Source organism: Otolemur garnettii, unplaced genomic scaffold, assembly GCF_000181295.1.
Source record: "Otolemur garnettii isolate 467f Iridium unplaced genomic scaffold, OtoGar3 scaffold00009, whole genome shotgun sequence".
Classification (NCBI taxonomy): domain Eukaryota; kingdom Metazoa; phylum Chordata; class Mammalia; order Primates; family Galagidae; genus Otolemur; species Otolemur garnettii.
In genome coordinates this window covers 37,726,814-37,744,290 of record NW_003852404.1, presented here as the reverse complement: position 1 = coordinate 37,744,290, position 17,477 = coordinate 37,726,814, and the positions used below count along the sequence as shown (strand labels likewise).

The 17,477-nt window shown below is 38.4% G+C and overlaps 1 pseudogene; it reads right to left on the bottom strand.

The window, feature by feature from the left end:
* Positions 1-11,327: 11,327 nt before the first annotated feature.
* LOC100959709 lies at positions 11,328-12,490 on the bottom strand (annotated as a pseudogene).
* Positions 12,491-17,477: the final 4,987 nt, after the last annotated feature.

Here is a 17,477-nt window from a genome sequence, read left to right as displayed (position 1 = left end):
TTTAGCAAGAAAATAATCCTACATGCACTTAACACGTAAGTGCTCAGATTTATAGAACTACTCTAGTAGATCTTAGAAAAGAAATAAACAGCAGGATTATAATAGCTAAAGACTTTGACACTTTCCTGACAGAACTAGACAGATCATCAAAGAAGAAAAGCAAGAAAGAAACTTTGGATTTAAATGGGACTCAAGAACAAATGGACCTAATAGATATTTATAGAAAATTCTACCCTCAAATTGTATTCTATACATTCTTCTTATCAGCAAATGGGCCATTTTCCTAGATAGTTATATGTTAGACCACAAAACAAATCTCAGCAAATTCAGAAAATCATACTATGTATCTTCTCAGACCACAGCAAAATAAAACTAAAAATCAATTATAGGGGAACTTTGAAAACTACACTAATAGATGGAAATTAAACAACCTTTGATGAATGACCCTTGGGTCAGTGACAAAATTAAGATGGAAGTCAAGAGATTTTTTTCAGACTTTTGAATGACAAAGAGGGCAGAAGATTCCAAAATCAATGGAGTATAGTTAAAGCAGTGATAAGAGAGAAGTTTATAGCTTTAAGTGTTAAGAAGGAGGTTCATAGCATTAAATCAAAAAAGACAAAGATTACAAATTAACAATCTAATGTCACATTTCAAGGAATTATAAAAAGAAGAACAAGACAAACCCAAAGCTAATAGAAATAACAATGCTTAGAGCAGAGCTAAATTCAATGGAAACAAACAAAAAAGTTGGTTCATCGAAAACATAAGTAAAATTGATAGCTCACTGGCTAGATTAACCAGAAATAGAAGAAAAATAACTCAAAAAAGGAAAAAGAAGTACAATTAATATTCTAGAAATACAAAATATCATCAGAGACTACTATGAAAAGCTCTACAAACACAAACTACAGGCATTAACAGATAGAAGAACATATGCTCATGGCTTGGAAGAATCAACCTTGTTAAAATGTCTATACCACCCAAAGCAATCTACAGATATAATGCAATCTCCATTAAAGTGTCAAAGTCATATTTTGAAGATCTTAGAAACATAGTTTTATGTTTTGTATAGAACTAGAAAACAACCCCAAATAGCCAATGAAATTTTATGAAATAAAAAGAAATCTGGAAGCATCACTTTACCAAATTTCTGGTTTATACTACAAGTATATAGTGATCAAAATAGCATAGTACTGGCATAAAAAATAGAGACATAGATCTATGGAACAGAACATAGAATCTAGAGATGAAACCAACCTTATATTCTCATCTGATTTTTGACAAAACATACACTAGGGAAAATAATCTGTATTTAATAAATGGTGCCAGGAGAACTGGCTAGCCACGTATGAAAAGCTGAAACTAGACCTGCACCTCTTACTAACCCTTACAAAAATTAACTCAGGATGGATAAAAAATTTAAATCTATGACACAAAACTATAAAAACCCTAGAAGAGAGTGTGGGAAAAACTCATTAACTTATTAGAAAGAATTTATGAGGAAAACCCCACTGGCAATCACAACAACAATAAAAATAAATATATGAGATCCAATCAACTTAAAAAGTTTCTGCACAGCTAAGGGCACAATCAACAAAGCAAACAGACACCTTCAGAATGGGAGAAGATATTTGAATACTACAAATCCAACAAAGATCAATAGCCAGAATCTACAAAGACCTAAATTAAATCAACCTCAAAAGAGTAAACAACTCCATTAAAAACTACATAAGGGACATGAACTTTTCTCATAAGGACAGATGAATGACCAACAAACAATAAAAAAATGCTTATTGTACCTAATCATCCAGTAAATGCAAATCAAACCACTCTGAGATATCACATAACCCCAGTGAGAACAGCCCACATACCAGGGTCCCAAAGCAATAGATGCTGGTGTGGGAAGGGAACACTCATGCATTGTTGGTGGGACTGCAAACTAGCATAACCTCTATGCCAAGAAGAATGGAGATTCCTCAGACAATTAAAAGTAGACCTACCACTTGATCCTTTAATCCAATTACTAGGTATCTACCCAAAAGAAAAAAAGACTTTTTACCATAGGACATTTCTACTCAAATAGTTATAGCAGCTCAATTCACAGTCGCAAAGATGTGGGAACAACCTAAGTGCCCTTCAACACATGAACAGGTTAATAAATTGAGGTATAGGTATACCATGGAATACTATTCAGGCATAAAAGATGGAGATTTGTTACCTTTTATCACAATCTGGATGGATTTGGAGAACATTCTACCAAGTGAAGTATCACAAGAATGGGAAAACAAGCAGTACATTTACTTAGTACTAAATCAGAACTAGTAGATTAACAAATACATGCTTACATGGGAGAAAAATGCAATTAAATTGAAATAGAGGGAAAGGACAGGAAGGTTTGGGTAAGTTCCCACCCAATGGATATGTTGCAGGGGTATATTGCAGACTACTAGGTGAAGGACACAACCACTATTTGGACTTTAACTTTACAAAAGTAAACTCCATAACCTAATTGTATGTACCCTCATCTTAATCTGAAATTTAAAAAAATTAAAAAACATTAACAAATTCAACCCAGAAAAACATAAAAAGGGATCATACAACACAACCACAAATAGTTTATTTGAGGTATGCAAAGGTGGCTTAACATCAGAAAATCACTCTGTGTAATTCATCACATAAACTGACTACGGGAAACAGATAAGAATTTACAAAAATATAAAAAGAATGAGCATTTACAAGTAGATTTAGCAACATCATTGAATATAAGGTTCATATGGATAATTTTATAAGTATTTGTATATGCCAGAAGCAAGTAGAAAATTAAATTTAAAACATTATAATTTACAGAAGCATCAGAGATCATATACTTGGTGTCTTAATCCATTTTGTGTTGCTATAACAGAAAATCTGAGACTGGGTAATTTGTAAAGAGAAGGGAATATTCAGCATAAAGTTCTGCAGGCAGAGAAATGGGGAAAGCATGACACTAGCATCTGCTCAGTTTCTGATGAAGGCCACATGCTACCTTAAAAAATGACAGAGAACGTCAAAGGGGAAGTGGACACTTGTGAAGAGAGAACAGGAGGCAGAATCTCACTTTATTGTAACTCCTTATCCTGGAAGCTAAACCCAGGAACTAATGCAGTCTTGTGAAAGTGAGCATTCACTACCATGAGAATAGCAGCAAACCATTAATCAGGAATCCCTCTCCGTGACCTAGACACCTCTTTTGAGGCCCCACCTGACAATACTGTCACAATGGGGATCACACCTCAACACGGGCTTGGTGAAGATCAAAGAACCATATCCAAACCACAGCACCTATGAACTAATACAATGAAAATGTGCAGATACCTCTGTTGCACCCCTAATGCCCTGTCGCCATTGCCCCACGAAGGAAACAGGTGTGACACAGATAGAAGTATAAGCTTGCAAGAGGTGGGCTAACCTTACATGCAGGGTAGCCCTGAGCAACCTCTGTCGTGGCCTTTTATTGAAGCATTATACAACAGGTGTGGGGGGCCACGCACTGGAGCTACGTGCTCTTTTCCCACAGGCTCGACTCCCACCCTGCTGCACCACGAATGTCCAATGTATAATACCTGCTTGCTAACAAGTGACCCATCTTAACTCATTCACTCCTGCAGCTGCTTGAAGGCTTGTCTTCCAGGCAGCAAAACATCTCCATGCCGGCTTGGAGATTGTCCCCCTCCCAGCGCCTCCTTCAAGAACAGGTGGCTGCTTCCACAAGCTTGGTGCACGGTCTCCTACACAACCTCTACAGTCAAATTATAAAACATTATTGAGAAAAATTAAAGAGGATCTAAACACACAGAGATATACTCCGTGGTCATAGACGGAAGACTAAACGTTATAAAGATATTATTCTGCCTCTATTAGTCTAAAGATTTAGAATAATTCTAATTTAAAATACTAACATGCTTTTTATTAAATGAAAACTGGAAATGGAAAGGACCAACAGTATCCAAGACATTATTGGAGAAGAACATAGTTGGATGATCTATTTTACCAGATATCAAAGTTTATTATGAAATTATAAGAATCAAGACAGTGTGGTATTGGTAGAAGAACAGATAAACAGAACAGAGAGTCCAGAGTAGGACTCACATCATCACCTGATTTATGATAAGAAATATGAAAAAATGACAGTGCAATGCTACAAAGAAAGATCGATCTTTTCAATAAATGATACTGAGTCTATTAGGTATCTATAAAAGAACAATTTGCTCAACCCTACTTCATACTATGTAGGATATCAGATTTAGATGGATTACAGGTCTAAATGTAAAAGGAAAAACAAGGTTTTTAGAGGAAAAGTTAGGTGATCATCTTTGATGTCAGGGCAGGCAAAGGCTTTTAGACAGAACACAAAAAGGACCACTTATAAAACAAAAATAATAATAGTGCAGTTTATATCAATTAAGAACCACTTTAAGAACCTCAAAGTATATGTATCCAGAATACATAAAGGACTTCTATGGATTACTAAGAAAAAGGCAGACAACCCAATAGAGAAATAAAGACTTGGGTAGAGAGTTTGTAAAAGAAGATACTCAAAAGGCTGATACATTTATGAAAATAATTTGATCTCTGCTGTCAGTAAAGTGCAAGCAAAAAGCCAGCATATGACAGCACTACACGTGCTTGGTGAAACTGGAAAGGACAGAGAATGCTGTGTGCTGGGGAGGCTGTGAAGCAACAGGACCTGCATTGGCTGTGAGGTGCTGCTGGTAGGAGTCTACCTTGGTACAACCACATTGAAAAACAGTCTTGGAAGTGTGGACAATGTAATCTAAAAATTTGAACCCTCATATTAATTTGAAATTAAAAAAAACATTCTGGCACTATCTCCTAAGCAATATGATGCTTAGGTTATAAACAGGTAGCTGTATCAAAAGACAAGTACTAGATGGTTTTAGTAGCACTATTCGTAAAAGTAAAAAACAAACAAACAAAAACCGTGAAAATCACTGAAGTGCCTGTTAAGGATAGAACGGATTAATAAATGCTTGCATTGTCACAGCCCGGAATACTGCATAGCACCACACTGAGGACAACTCTCCTCCTCAGGATCGATTATTCAGAAATGTGTAGCTTTTCCAGAGTGTGTCTAGCACTGTTGGAAGACACATTTCAGAAAGAAACAAGAGGTCCAGTGGGGATAACTCCATGGAAGGTTCTGTATGACTCTGGTAAGGGGATTAGCCTTTGAGAGTCAAAGCTCCTATGGTTTGTGTAGTCAGCCTTCATGATTCCCACATGGCTCACCAGTGTCTGAGCACTTGACCTCATCAGAGAAGGGGCTAATGCATCCCTTAGGAATCACAGCTACAGAGTGAGTGACTCACAGTGATCAAGTCCTTCAACCACCTTCACTGTGTTTATGCAATGGAATAGAATTACAGTAGAATTAAAGTAAATTTAGATTCTAAAAATTGTCTTTTTCGGATGTGGCGCCAGTGCTGGAAAACGTACCTACAGATGTGTAAAGAAAACGATCCAGTGTGAGGAGTTTTGCATTACAAATCTGTCCCTGAGGTTGAACTTGCTACAGTGGTATGCTTTAATGTGACATCTAACATGCAGTGAGGAGGGAAAAAAAAGTGAGGAAAGATTGGTTTTCTTTTGCAACAATGAACTAGACACAAAAATTTGATAGTTAACTTCATCTGCAAACTAAATTTTGCAGTGTCTTTTTAAGAGCCAGACAATTCTACCACCAAATAAAATATTTTTCTTTCATCCACATTACCATACTACTGACAAGTCTTCACCTCAGAACTCATCATTCAGAAATGTGTAGTTGCTTCCAGAGTGTGTCTAATACTGTTGGAACAGGCATTTCAGAAAGAAATGAGAGGCCCAGTCTCAGTAACGCCATGGAGGGTGCCTTGCGCCTTGAGTGAGGGACTTGGCCTGTAAAAGGCAATGTTCCTATCATTTGCCAACTTGGCCTTCATTATTCTCATGTGGCTCACCAGTATCTGAGCAGATTTTGGCCTCCTGTCAGCTGGGGACTTGGGTAATATGTCCCTTTAGTCACAGAGGAACCAAAACGCCACTTCAAGGGTGTTTTTGAGACTAAAAAAGTTTTCAGTTTTCAAGAACATTAATCATATTAACTAGTTTATATTTTTTAAACACAGTTTTTTACATTCTCTGGCCCAAAATGGAAATGTCACTACTGGGCATCAGCCATTATTGACTTGGCTATTTCAACAAACTTGGGAGAAAGGAGTGTTGGTGGCCAAGTGAGTTGCCCGAGTCATTAGGAGTTGGAGCAAGTCCTGATACAGTCAGGGTTCTGCTCTTGCTACTTACCACTGTTCTTGGCAATGCTGATCATTGTGGCTGCACTGGGGGCTTCTGGGACTCAGGAACCTGAGACTATGATGAGAGGGAGGAAATCCAAGTCCTCTCAGAAAGGGGATGCCTTGGAATAACCTCATGTGGCCTTCATGTGCCTGGCCCTCATGCCAGTCTGTGCTCAGTTGGAGTACCAGTTAATCCTTCCCATGTCTGTATGGGGTTCCTCGGCCTCCACGGACAAGGGATATTTATTATGATTTTAGATCAGGCTCAGCTGTCTTCACTTCTCACTTATTATGTAACTCCCAGAAGCAAGTAGTTACTCTAAATAGAGGGGATGGGGTTGGGGGAGCAGAGGAAAAAGAACGCTATATCTAGATAGAGTATTCTTGGCAGAGAATCACAGGAGATCAAAGAATTTTACATATAAAATTGTCCAAACATTTTTGTTTGCATATGAAGAAACAAAGCCTCCAACAAGTTAAGTGACTTATCCAAGGACATAGAGAAATTTAGCAATGTCACGATTAAGATTTTTTTTTTAAGTTAAGATTTCTGTTTTTCTCTTATTTTCTACCGATCTATAATGATACACACACACATATACACTCAGGTTTAAGTTAGGAAAATTATATTATTTCCAAAATCTCCATTATGTACCAACTACTAAGATTATGTAACAGTAACTTTTTTTTCCACGCTCATTTGTTAGGTCCAAGGATTGTTTCTTCTTGGCAAAAGCAAATCCATCATTCTTTAGTTTCCCCACCTTAACAATTAAGGAATTTTCTTCTCCTTCCTTCTGTTAGCCTGGCAGCATCCTCAATTGAAAACAAACAAGCTGTTAATCGTTTTTTTTTTTTTTTTTTTCTTTAAGGAAAAAAACCCTCAGAAATTGTGTTTAGCCCCATCTGGCCTTAGAAAAACATAAGAATTGGTGATCAAGTACATTCAGCAGGATGGCTGCCTTTCAAGGGAAACAATATCTGGATACTTCTATGTCTAGACCACAGAGGAAAAATGCTTCCTTGGTAATTAACCCATTGAAAGCAGAACAGGCTCACATGGCTCTGGGAAACGGAGCTAGAGAGGAGCTGGAGAGACGCAGACTCTGAAGATTCACCCTACAGATGGCATTGCTGCTGATTCCTTTACAAGAGCTTGTTCACTAGTTTTTATTTTAGCATTTTAGATCCAGAATCTATACAGAGTAAAGAATGAATAGGGGGGTAATAAGAAGTTGTATTCTTAACTGGCCAGTAGTATTTACTAAAAAGATTTCTATTTTGCTATTTCCATTTCACTCTCCATTTGCATGCCAGTGCTGAGAATTTTTTTTTTTTTTTTTTTTGAGACAGAGTCTCACTTGGTCACCCTTGGTAGAGTGCTGTGGCATCATAGTAAACTCAAACTCTTGGGTTCACAGCAACCTCAAACTCTTGGGTTAAAGTGATCCTCTTGCCTCAGCCTCCCAAGTAGCTGGGACTACAGGTGCCTGTCACAATCTCTGGCTATTTTTTAGAGACAGGGTCTCACTCTGGCTCAGCCTAGACTGGAACCTGTGAGTTTAGGCAATTAACCTACCTCAGATTTTTTGAGAAATCTCCTTCTCTCTGGAGTATGAAGCCATGCAAGACCCTCTTAACATTTTCATTGAGAAATAAGAGGTTGAAAGGTTACTTAGAAAAGTGATTTGTCTGGGTCCCTAGAGAACATTTATGTAAATCTTAGAAGGATTATGAGTCATAATTTGATTTGATAATCACAGTGTTTAAACTCTGCTTCATTATTTACAAAAGCTAGATATGAGCTGATGTGTATTATTACCTAACTAAATAACCTACTTTTTAGAACTTCTTTGCAGGCATAGGCCATGAAATAGCACAGATTGCAATGAAATGTTTTAAACCTCTTATGTCTATACTAATACCATTATCAATCATAGACAAAGTTCTTTTTATGGTACATTAAAGTTTCCTAAGTATGATCATGCATAAGGAATATTAACAACCATTGATAAAATGCTACTGCATGCTTACCAAGAAGTGTAAACATCATGTAGATCTGGAATGAAAGAACACACAACATTGACTTGAGAAATGTAGTTTACAGGGAGAAATAAATACAAAAAACCCCCCAATAATTAATATCACATATTAGCAGTGCTGAGGAATACTCAATAAAAGCATGGTGAGTATCTAGTGAAAATAGTTGAAGAGTTTTTACCAGCTTTTGCTAATTGATGAAATAATGGTACCAGGAATGAATAGGTATGAAGGAAATCAAAAATAAAATCATTCAAACTTTCTTCTCACTGTCTCCCTCTTGAGCAAGTCCCCTGCCTCCACCAGGCTACTCTTTGGTGTAGACCTTTCTCCTCTTCTGGAATCACCCCTTTCAACATCATCCCCCATCTCTGCTCCTTTTGTCTATCGGACTCCTGCTCACACTTGCAAGCACTGACTTTGCATTTTCCAACTCCTTCTCTTCCTGGTTTTCTGCCTCTTCTTAGGCTCAGTTCCACCCTCTACCCATAGATTACATTAGATGAGCCTTTTCAGGCTTATGAGAACTCTTGACTATTTTTATCAGCATATTTACAGTGTAAGAGTTTAATGATTTATTTCTGCTTGTTCCTTCAACAAAGATGCGAGTACTTCAAGAGGAGGAATGCTGTCTCACTGATGTGGTATTCTTACTACCTGTGTCAGTGTCTTCCACACAGAAAGGGTCCCAAAAAGTTTACTAAATGAATGAACTAGGGGACTGATATTCAGCACTGAATGAAAACACAGAGATTTTGCCCTCAGGGAGTGTATAATCTAGTAGAGAGACAGAAAACACACACATGTACACATACGCCCTTCCCTCCCCTGTACCCCACAATTATAAGTTGTGCTAATGCAGTGAAGGAAATGAAGAGAGCTATAAGATAGAGAATAATAGAGTGAATGTGCCTCAGATGAGAGATTACATTAATAAATGTTAGGTTTAAGTTACAAACAAGGGAATCTACCATGGCTGTCATTAGAAGAAAATGAATTTATCAACATATAAAAGGTGACTCGCAGGTTCTATGAGAAAATTGGGGATCCAGGAACAATGGCCAGTCACATCTTAGGATTTTCTGTAGCAAAATCAACGCAGCCACCATCACTTGAATCCAAACAACAGCTTTCCCAAACCCCCACCTGTCCAATGATGGTCAAGATGGGCCATCAGAATGTTCAATTACTGCTCAGAATAGCTCATCACACCTTTCACCTGCCTTCTGAAAGGTGAGTACTAATGAGACTAGCTATTGTTGGTTCCTTCTCAATGGAAGGCTGATCCACAGACCCTGGATCACAGACCTGTGCTCCAACTGGAGTGGATCTGTGAAGTTGAAGTAACTATAAAATGTGCAAGGAACTGGGCCCCCAAATTGCATAAAACATTTCTAACACAGAATGCAGGCCCTGGGCCCAGCCAGGGCTGGGGAAGATGCCTACTGTCATTTCTAGGCCAGAGGTTGGTGATTAGAAGAGTAAAGAATGAAACAATGAGTATTAAGTATAAAAATGTCACTTGGAGTTACACACACTGAAAAATTTAGGTTCTCCATGGGGATACACCAGGCCAGTGGGCTCCCTGAAGGCTATGGTGGGAAGTGGGGAGCTGGGGTCACTTTGGGGAGAACATGGGTGGTTGGAGTGTCCTTGAGGCAACAGGTGCCAGGGGCTACCTCCTAAGATGTGCCAGCCCACATACAGTTAATTTGGGGAAGCTCTCCTAGCTAGGAGTACGAAAGGAAAGGAATGGGACTAGGGAAGGAGGTGGGGAGCTCAGCCAGACCATACAGGGGTCCCCTCCAGACCTTAGAGGGCAGGATCAGGCTAAAAGGGGACCCCTGGAGATGGGGATCCATGCCTTCTTTGGCCCTCAACCTCCTGGGACTTCCTTGGAGGAGATTCACCTAGGCAGGTGGGAGATGATGCTGGCTGGAGAGGGAGAAGTGCCCTGAAACGTGAAGAGTCCCAGTAGGGATGTGTACAATATGTGCATGGCAATTATCAGCTGCATAGACACTTCAACACTGACCATGAATGCCAGCTGTCCAGCCCAGTCCCAGCCATGCAAATGCATGCAGACTAGGAAGCTCAACTAGATGGTTCTCTGTCCCCTGGACATTCAGTCCAGTTGGTCCCTAACTCTGACCCCATTAAACCAAAAGAAAAAAAAATTGTCTTAAGAATCCATATCCCTAAATTATATAAATGATTTTGGACCAAATGAATAAACAAACTTTGCTACTCTTCACATTGATGCAAAATGACAGAGAGGGGAGAGAATTGAGCATAAGTATGGCCCCATCATGGGGTAGGGCAGCCACCAGGAGCACAGGGACTCCCTAAGGGTACATGTGTCTCAGCTTGGGGCTGGTCTCCCATTTGCTCAAGAGTCCCAGGTGGGATGCCCTCCAGCCTATGGGTGAGGCTTTTGTCCCTGGGGTGAGAGTTCTCTAGGAAGCCACAGCCACCCCTCACAGTGATACAGGTCTGCTTAGCCTTCAACCACTTGGATGGCCTTAAGACACTGACAACCCACCTGGAAGTGCCACTTAAGCAGAGGGTACACTATTTCAGTGCAAGAGGACAGAGGACCCAGGATGGTTCCTATTCTGCCCATCCTGGGGCCAAGGAGCTCCACCCCTGACTTGCAGTGCCAGGAGAAAAAAAGAAGAGGGACAAAAAGGCAAACAGGAGGAGACCAAATCAAGGACACATGGGCACTTTTGTAGCAGGCAGACAGGCAGGCAGATCAAGGAAGGGGTCTTTGGAGCTTAGTAAATGCAGAGGCTTATTGTAGGGGCTTCTTATGGGGCTGACTGGCAGCAGTGCTGGAGATACAGGTGGGAATTATGGGGCTGGCCTGGATCACTCCCTCTCTGTCCTCTTTGGGTTGCCCCTGAGTTTGCTTTAGGCAGGGTCGCTATCTTGGGCAGGTGTAGGGCCTCACTCAGCCTCTCTGGGCACCTTGGAGGCATGAGGCCTGGCAAATGGTACAGGTCTGCTTAGCCTTCAACCACTTGGATACACTTGGTGTGGAACTTATGTCTACAGGAAGGATTTGGAGCAGCTATCACATTCGAAGTCACTGCCACAGACCATACACAGTGGCTGTTTTGACTGATGGATGTCTGGGTTAAAGCAATAGATGGGAGCTGCTGTATCTGCTTTGTTGTGGTCTCAGGGCTTGGCATCTCCCAGCCCTTTGGCCAGGATCAGGAGGGTTTCATAGTTCTCCATGTCCATGTTATCCACATCCAGATCCAGGCCGATGGTGAGCCCCATCACTGTTGGTGACACTGGCAGCATTGAGAGGAAGTAGGGCAGGAAGCTGGGGTAATAAGGTGGTGGGTGTGGGGTGGACATTGGGGGTAGCAGACCATGTCTCTGGGTGCTCAGTCTTTGCAGCATCCTGGGAGAATATGGCACACCAAAGGACAGCTCTTGGTGCAGCAGATTGTGGGGTAAGTAATGCAGGGCCACTGATGGGGACAGGGTAGGATTGGGGCAGAGGTGCAAGAGGTAAAATTACGCAGGGTGTGCAGATCCACCTGCAGGTCCACTCCACATTGTTGTCCAGCCATTGGAGGGGCATATGTGGGTGCTGGATCTGTAGTGATACAGACTGCCAAAAGGGAGCCATGTCGGTGGGCTGTGGGGTGGGGAAAGTGGGTGTTGTCACTGGAATTGATCTGGGGGGCAGAGGGAGTTGCTGCATGATGCCCACCGAGATAAGCAGGGGTGGGAGGCAGCAGAGGGGATAGTGCTGCCCACTGAATGTCAGAGAACATGCTGGATGCTGCTGAGCCCTGAAGCCAGGAATCTGCTGGCCTGTAGGCAGGGAAAGCCTTGAGTCATCACTGTGGTGACCGTGTAGCACATAGGGACAGGTCTCTGGTGCACCTGCTCATGAAGATGAACCATGAACAGGTTCTATCGGGTTGCTGGGTGCAGCATCTGGGGGCTCCCACCAACAGGCAGATGTGGTGGTTGGAGCAGCAGCTTCCTCAGAGCTGGCCAGGAATGCTGCTAGGTTGTGCAGAGAACCTCCACTGACCCACAGGGGCAGAGGGTGGCCACCTAGACACTGCCAGAGCTCATAGTTGCATCAGGGGAGTGTAGGGGTGGAAGGGCTGGGCTAGGGCTCATAACCTATGTCGTAGTCCCCTCCTTGGGGACAGGGCCTCACTTGGGACATTGAAGTGCAATAGGGTTGATCTTCAATGTGAGGAGAGTGGCCTACCAAATTGGCCCAAGTGGTTAGGATGGCCCTAGCAGTCAGGCCAGCAACCTTCCTGGAGATGACCTCACCCCCAAGAGCTGCAGCACCACAGTGACATCATGGCCTGATAACTCCACATTTCTGTAAAACTTTTATAGAGAAAGAGGATCTTGCAAATGAGATTGAAAAGAAGTACGAAAGAGATCAAAGGAGAACTGGGGAACAAGTATCATATAAATGAAGATAAGAGAGAGATCAAAAAAATTAAAAAGTTTAATGTGTATGTAATGATTCTAAAAGGTAGGTGAATCTCAAATATAATCAGCTAAGTGGAAGAAACCAAGCTTTTGCCAAGACAAAACTAAATTTCAGGGGTATAAAACAGATTAGTGTTTGCCAGGGGCTGGGAATGAGGGTGAATTTACTAGAAAGTGGTATAGAGAATTCTGGGGGTGGCAATGTTAGAATTATTTTGTATCAGTGCTGTTGTGTGCATTACTTAAGACTTGCAGTGCTCAATGCAAAAACTGAATACGTTGTTGTGTTTAATAGTATTTTAATACTTTTTAGTGCTGCGAGTATTCTGTTATATAAATATATCATGTTTATATATTCTAGTTGAGGAACATTTGGGTTCTGTTAATTATTTGTTATTATTTATAAAGTTATTTGTATATAGGTTTTAGGGTGAACATAAGCAGAGGTTAAATTGTATATTTAACTTTATATCAAAATCCAAACTGTATTTAAAAGTGGATGAATTATTTTCCTTCCTACTTTAAGCCTTCAGTCCTTATCAGCAATTGATATTGTTAAATTAAAAAAATAAATTTAGTTATTCTAATAAATGTGTAGTGGTATTTCATTGGTTTGTATTTCTCAAGTGATTGTGGAAACAGTTTCATGTGTTTGTCAAAACATTCTTTCCTTGATTGTGTCTGTTTTGTCTATTTTTATTGGCTTATTTACTTTCTTCATACTCAGTTTTTTTTAAAATAATAATCTATTTAATGTTTGTCTTCCATACCAAACCATAAGCTCCAAGGACTGATTTGCTCTCAGTTTGTAACACAGTGCCAGCACCTAATATGTGTTATAAAAAAATAGTTTTGATATGAAAGAATGCATCTATATAATGTTTTATAATGTATAATTTTTTAAAAACTTTATTCAAATTAATATGAGGTACAATATTTAGGTTACATCATTCTCACTTCCAGGGTAAAGTTCCATTTGCTGAAGAGCTCCTCACATAGGGGGCATGTTATACACCCTCCCAGTGTGCAGATTAGGTGAGATGTAGCCTCATACCTTCCCTCCTTCTGACATATGTCCCCCTCACTCCCAATTCTCTCTACCCCCAAACTGGACTATAATAGGGTTTTATTGTTCTTATGGACATGTAAATTGTTTGTATATTGATTTCATATTAGTATGAAGCACATTGGATATTTACTTTTCCATTTTTATAATACTTTAATAAGAAGAACGTATTTCAGCTCCATCCATGTAAATGTAAAAGATGTAAAGTCTCCATCTTTTTTAATGGCTGAATAAAAAAGATGGTATACGTATACCACAAGTTGTGTATACACAACTTATGGTATACACATACCACAGTTTGTTGATCCATTCATGGGTTGATGGACAGTTAGGTTGCTTCCACAACTTGGCAATTATGAACTGAGCCACAGTAAACATTCTAGTGCAAATGTCTTTGTGGTAAAATGATTTTTATTCTTCTGGGTAGATATCTAATAATGGGATTGCAGAGTCAAATGGAAGGTCTACTTTTGGAACTTTGAGGATTCTCCATACTTCTCTCCAAAAAGGCTATATTAGTTTGCAATCCCACCAGCAGTGTAGAAGTGTTCCCTTCTCTCCACATCCTTTCCTATTCAGTTTTGAGAGCTCTTTGAGGTACAAATTCTTTATTAGATATGTAATTTGCAAATATTTTCTTGCATTTTGTAAATAATTGTTTCTCTTTTGTAATTTTGCTGATATTTTCCCTGGGTATAAAATTCTTTGTTAACAATTTTTTCCTCTTGTATTTTGAAGATGTCACTCCATTTTTTCTGGTTTGCCCAGTTTTTATCAAACATCAGCTGTAATTTTGGCTGCGATTCTTCTGTACATAAAGTCTTTTTTTCCTCTAACTTCCTTCAAGATTTTCTCTATGTTTGATTTTCAACCATGATCATGTTGTGTCAATTTTTTTTTTTATAAAAAACTGTTTTGGCATTCTCCAAGCTTTTTGGATATGTAGTTTGAAGGCTACCAATAATTTGGGACACACTTAGCATAATATATTTTTTAATTTTTAATTTTTCAGCATAATATCTTAAACATTTCTCTCTCTTTCTCTTTTTCTTGTTCTCTCTTTTCTTTTGGAATTTCAGATATAGTGGTTTTGACATTTTGTGGTCTAATGCTGGGATGCTCTCTCCATCAAAAGTTTGTGGTCTAATGCTGGGATGCTCTCTCCATCAAAAGTTTGTTCATTCTTTTTCTTTTTTATTATAGCTGCTTCATGTGAATAGAAATGAGTTGTTCTTTAGTTTGTGTAAATTTTATTAATCTTCCTTCAAGATCTCTGATTCTTTCCTGAGTTGTGTCAAGCTGACTAATGAGTGTTTTGAAAACATTCTTATAGTCATGATGTATGTTTTTAGTAAATGGTTGTACTGAATATAATAATCTTTTCTTTATTGATGTATTAAAAATGATATTATTTTAAAATTTTCTTTTTTTGTACTGTTTCATTTGGTCTTTGAACTAAAGTTTTCCTAGTCTTATAAAATAAATTGGCAGCTTTTCCTCATTCAGTGAATCAATTTGTATTACATAGAGATTACTTTTTCCATGAATATTTTTCTAAATCATTCCTATAATGTTATCTTATTTTCATGTTGCTGTGAGGAAGCCTTCTTTTCCTTGAGGTGAAATAAATACAATATGTAATTAACCATTGTAATGTGTATTTAATCACTGGTATTTAGGGTAAAAGTCAATGGTGTTTAGTGTATTCTTAGTGTGTGCAATTAACAGTTCTCTAGTTTCAAAATTTTTTATTACACCATAAACCCTCATATCTATTAAGTAATCAAATCACTCCCATTCCCTTCTCCTCTCATTCCCTAGTAACTTCTAATCTACCTTTTTTCTTTATAGATTTGCCCATTCTGTGTATATCACATAAAAGGAATTATATGTTTCCTTTTGTGTCTGGCTTCTTTCACTGGCATAAAGTTTTAGAGGTTTATCCAAGGTGTAGCATGTATCAGTACTTTATGTTTCTATGGCTGAATAAAGTTCCATTGTTTGTAATATAACACAATTTGTTTAGACATTCACTGATGGGACATTTGGGCTGTTTCTATCTGCAGGCTATTATGAATAAACATTTGTGTGCAAGTTTCTGTGTGAACACATATTTTCATCTCTTAGTAGTAGAATTTCTGGGTCATAAAGAAATCCTATGTTTATCTTTTTAGAAACAGCCAAACTGTCATTCATAGGAATATCATCCTTATATATATTCTTATTGGCAATGTTTAAAGTTTCCAATTTTACCACATTCTTGCCAATACTTGTTATTTTCTATTTTCTTGATTATAGTCATCCTAATGGGTACATGGTAGTGTCATATAATAGTTTTGATTTGCCTTTCCTTAATGATGGACAATGATGTACATCTTTTCATGTGATTGTTAGTCACTTTGTATATCTTCTTTGGAGAAATATTAATTCAATCTTTTGCTCATTTTTAAATTTGGTACCTTTTTGCTCTTAAATTCTAAGAGTTTTTATATAGTCTGGATATCAAACATTATTATCAAATATATAATTAACAAATATTTTATTTTACCCTGTAGGTTGTAGGGAAACTTTTTGAGTAATTATGAATAATACATTTTCCTTAGTGTTAAAGGTATTTTCAAGCTATTTGTATCTTTTTGAGTCTATTTTATAATATATTTCCACAGTAGTACTAATTTCATTTAATTAAAAAAATATATTTTCAAAACATTCATATTATTCTCTGCTGATAACTTTAAAGTCTGCTATATCCATTTCAATGACTTTTATTATTCTTAGTAGTTCTTGTGTATTTTTTTCTGAAGTAATACATTGTTGGGTTTCTAAGCCTTCTCTCTTGTGCCTTTGTTTTCTACTTCACTATTTTCTGCTCTTAGTTATATTATTACTTTCCTTCTACTATATTTAAGTACTCTGCTTTTCTTTCAATTTCTTAATTTCAGAATTTTTTTTGAATATTTTTCTAATAGTCATATATACATAGAACATGAATACATTTATGCCTTTGTAGCACTCAATGTGTTGATTATTTGTACAAATTAGAGTGCTGACATGCTACTAATTAACATAGCTTTCACCTCATTTACTTAATCACAGTGTTAAGACACTTGTGTTCAATACTTGATAGATTTGACTTGTACTCTTGCAAAATGCTCCATAGGTGTAGTCTCACCATTAACCCTCCCTCTATAGAGCCATCCCCTCCCCTCCCATCCCCCTCCATTTCCCTCCTTCATCCTGGGCTACAGTTGTGATTCATCTCTCATATGAAAGTGTGAGTGATTATAAATTGGTTTTATAGTAGTACTTGAGTACATTGGATATTTTTTTTTCCATTCCTGAGATACTTTACTAAGAAGAATATGCAGCTCCATCCATGTACACATAAAAGAGGTAAAGTCTCCATCTTTTTTAATGCTGCATAGTATTCCATGGTATACATATACCATAATTTATTAATCCATTCATGGGTCGATGGGCACTGGGCTTCTTCCAAGACTTGGCAATTATGAATTTAGCTGCAATGAACAATCTGGTGTAAATATTTTTGT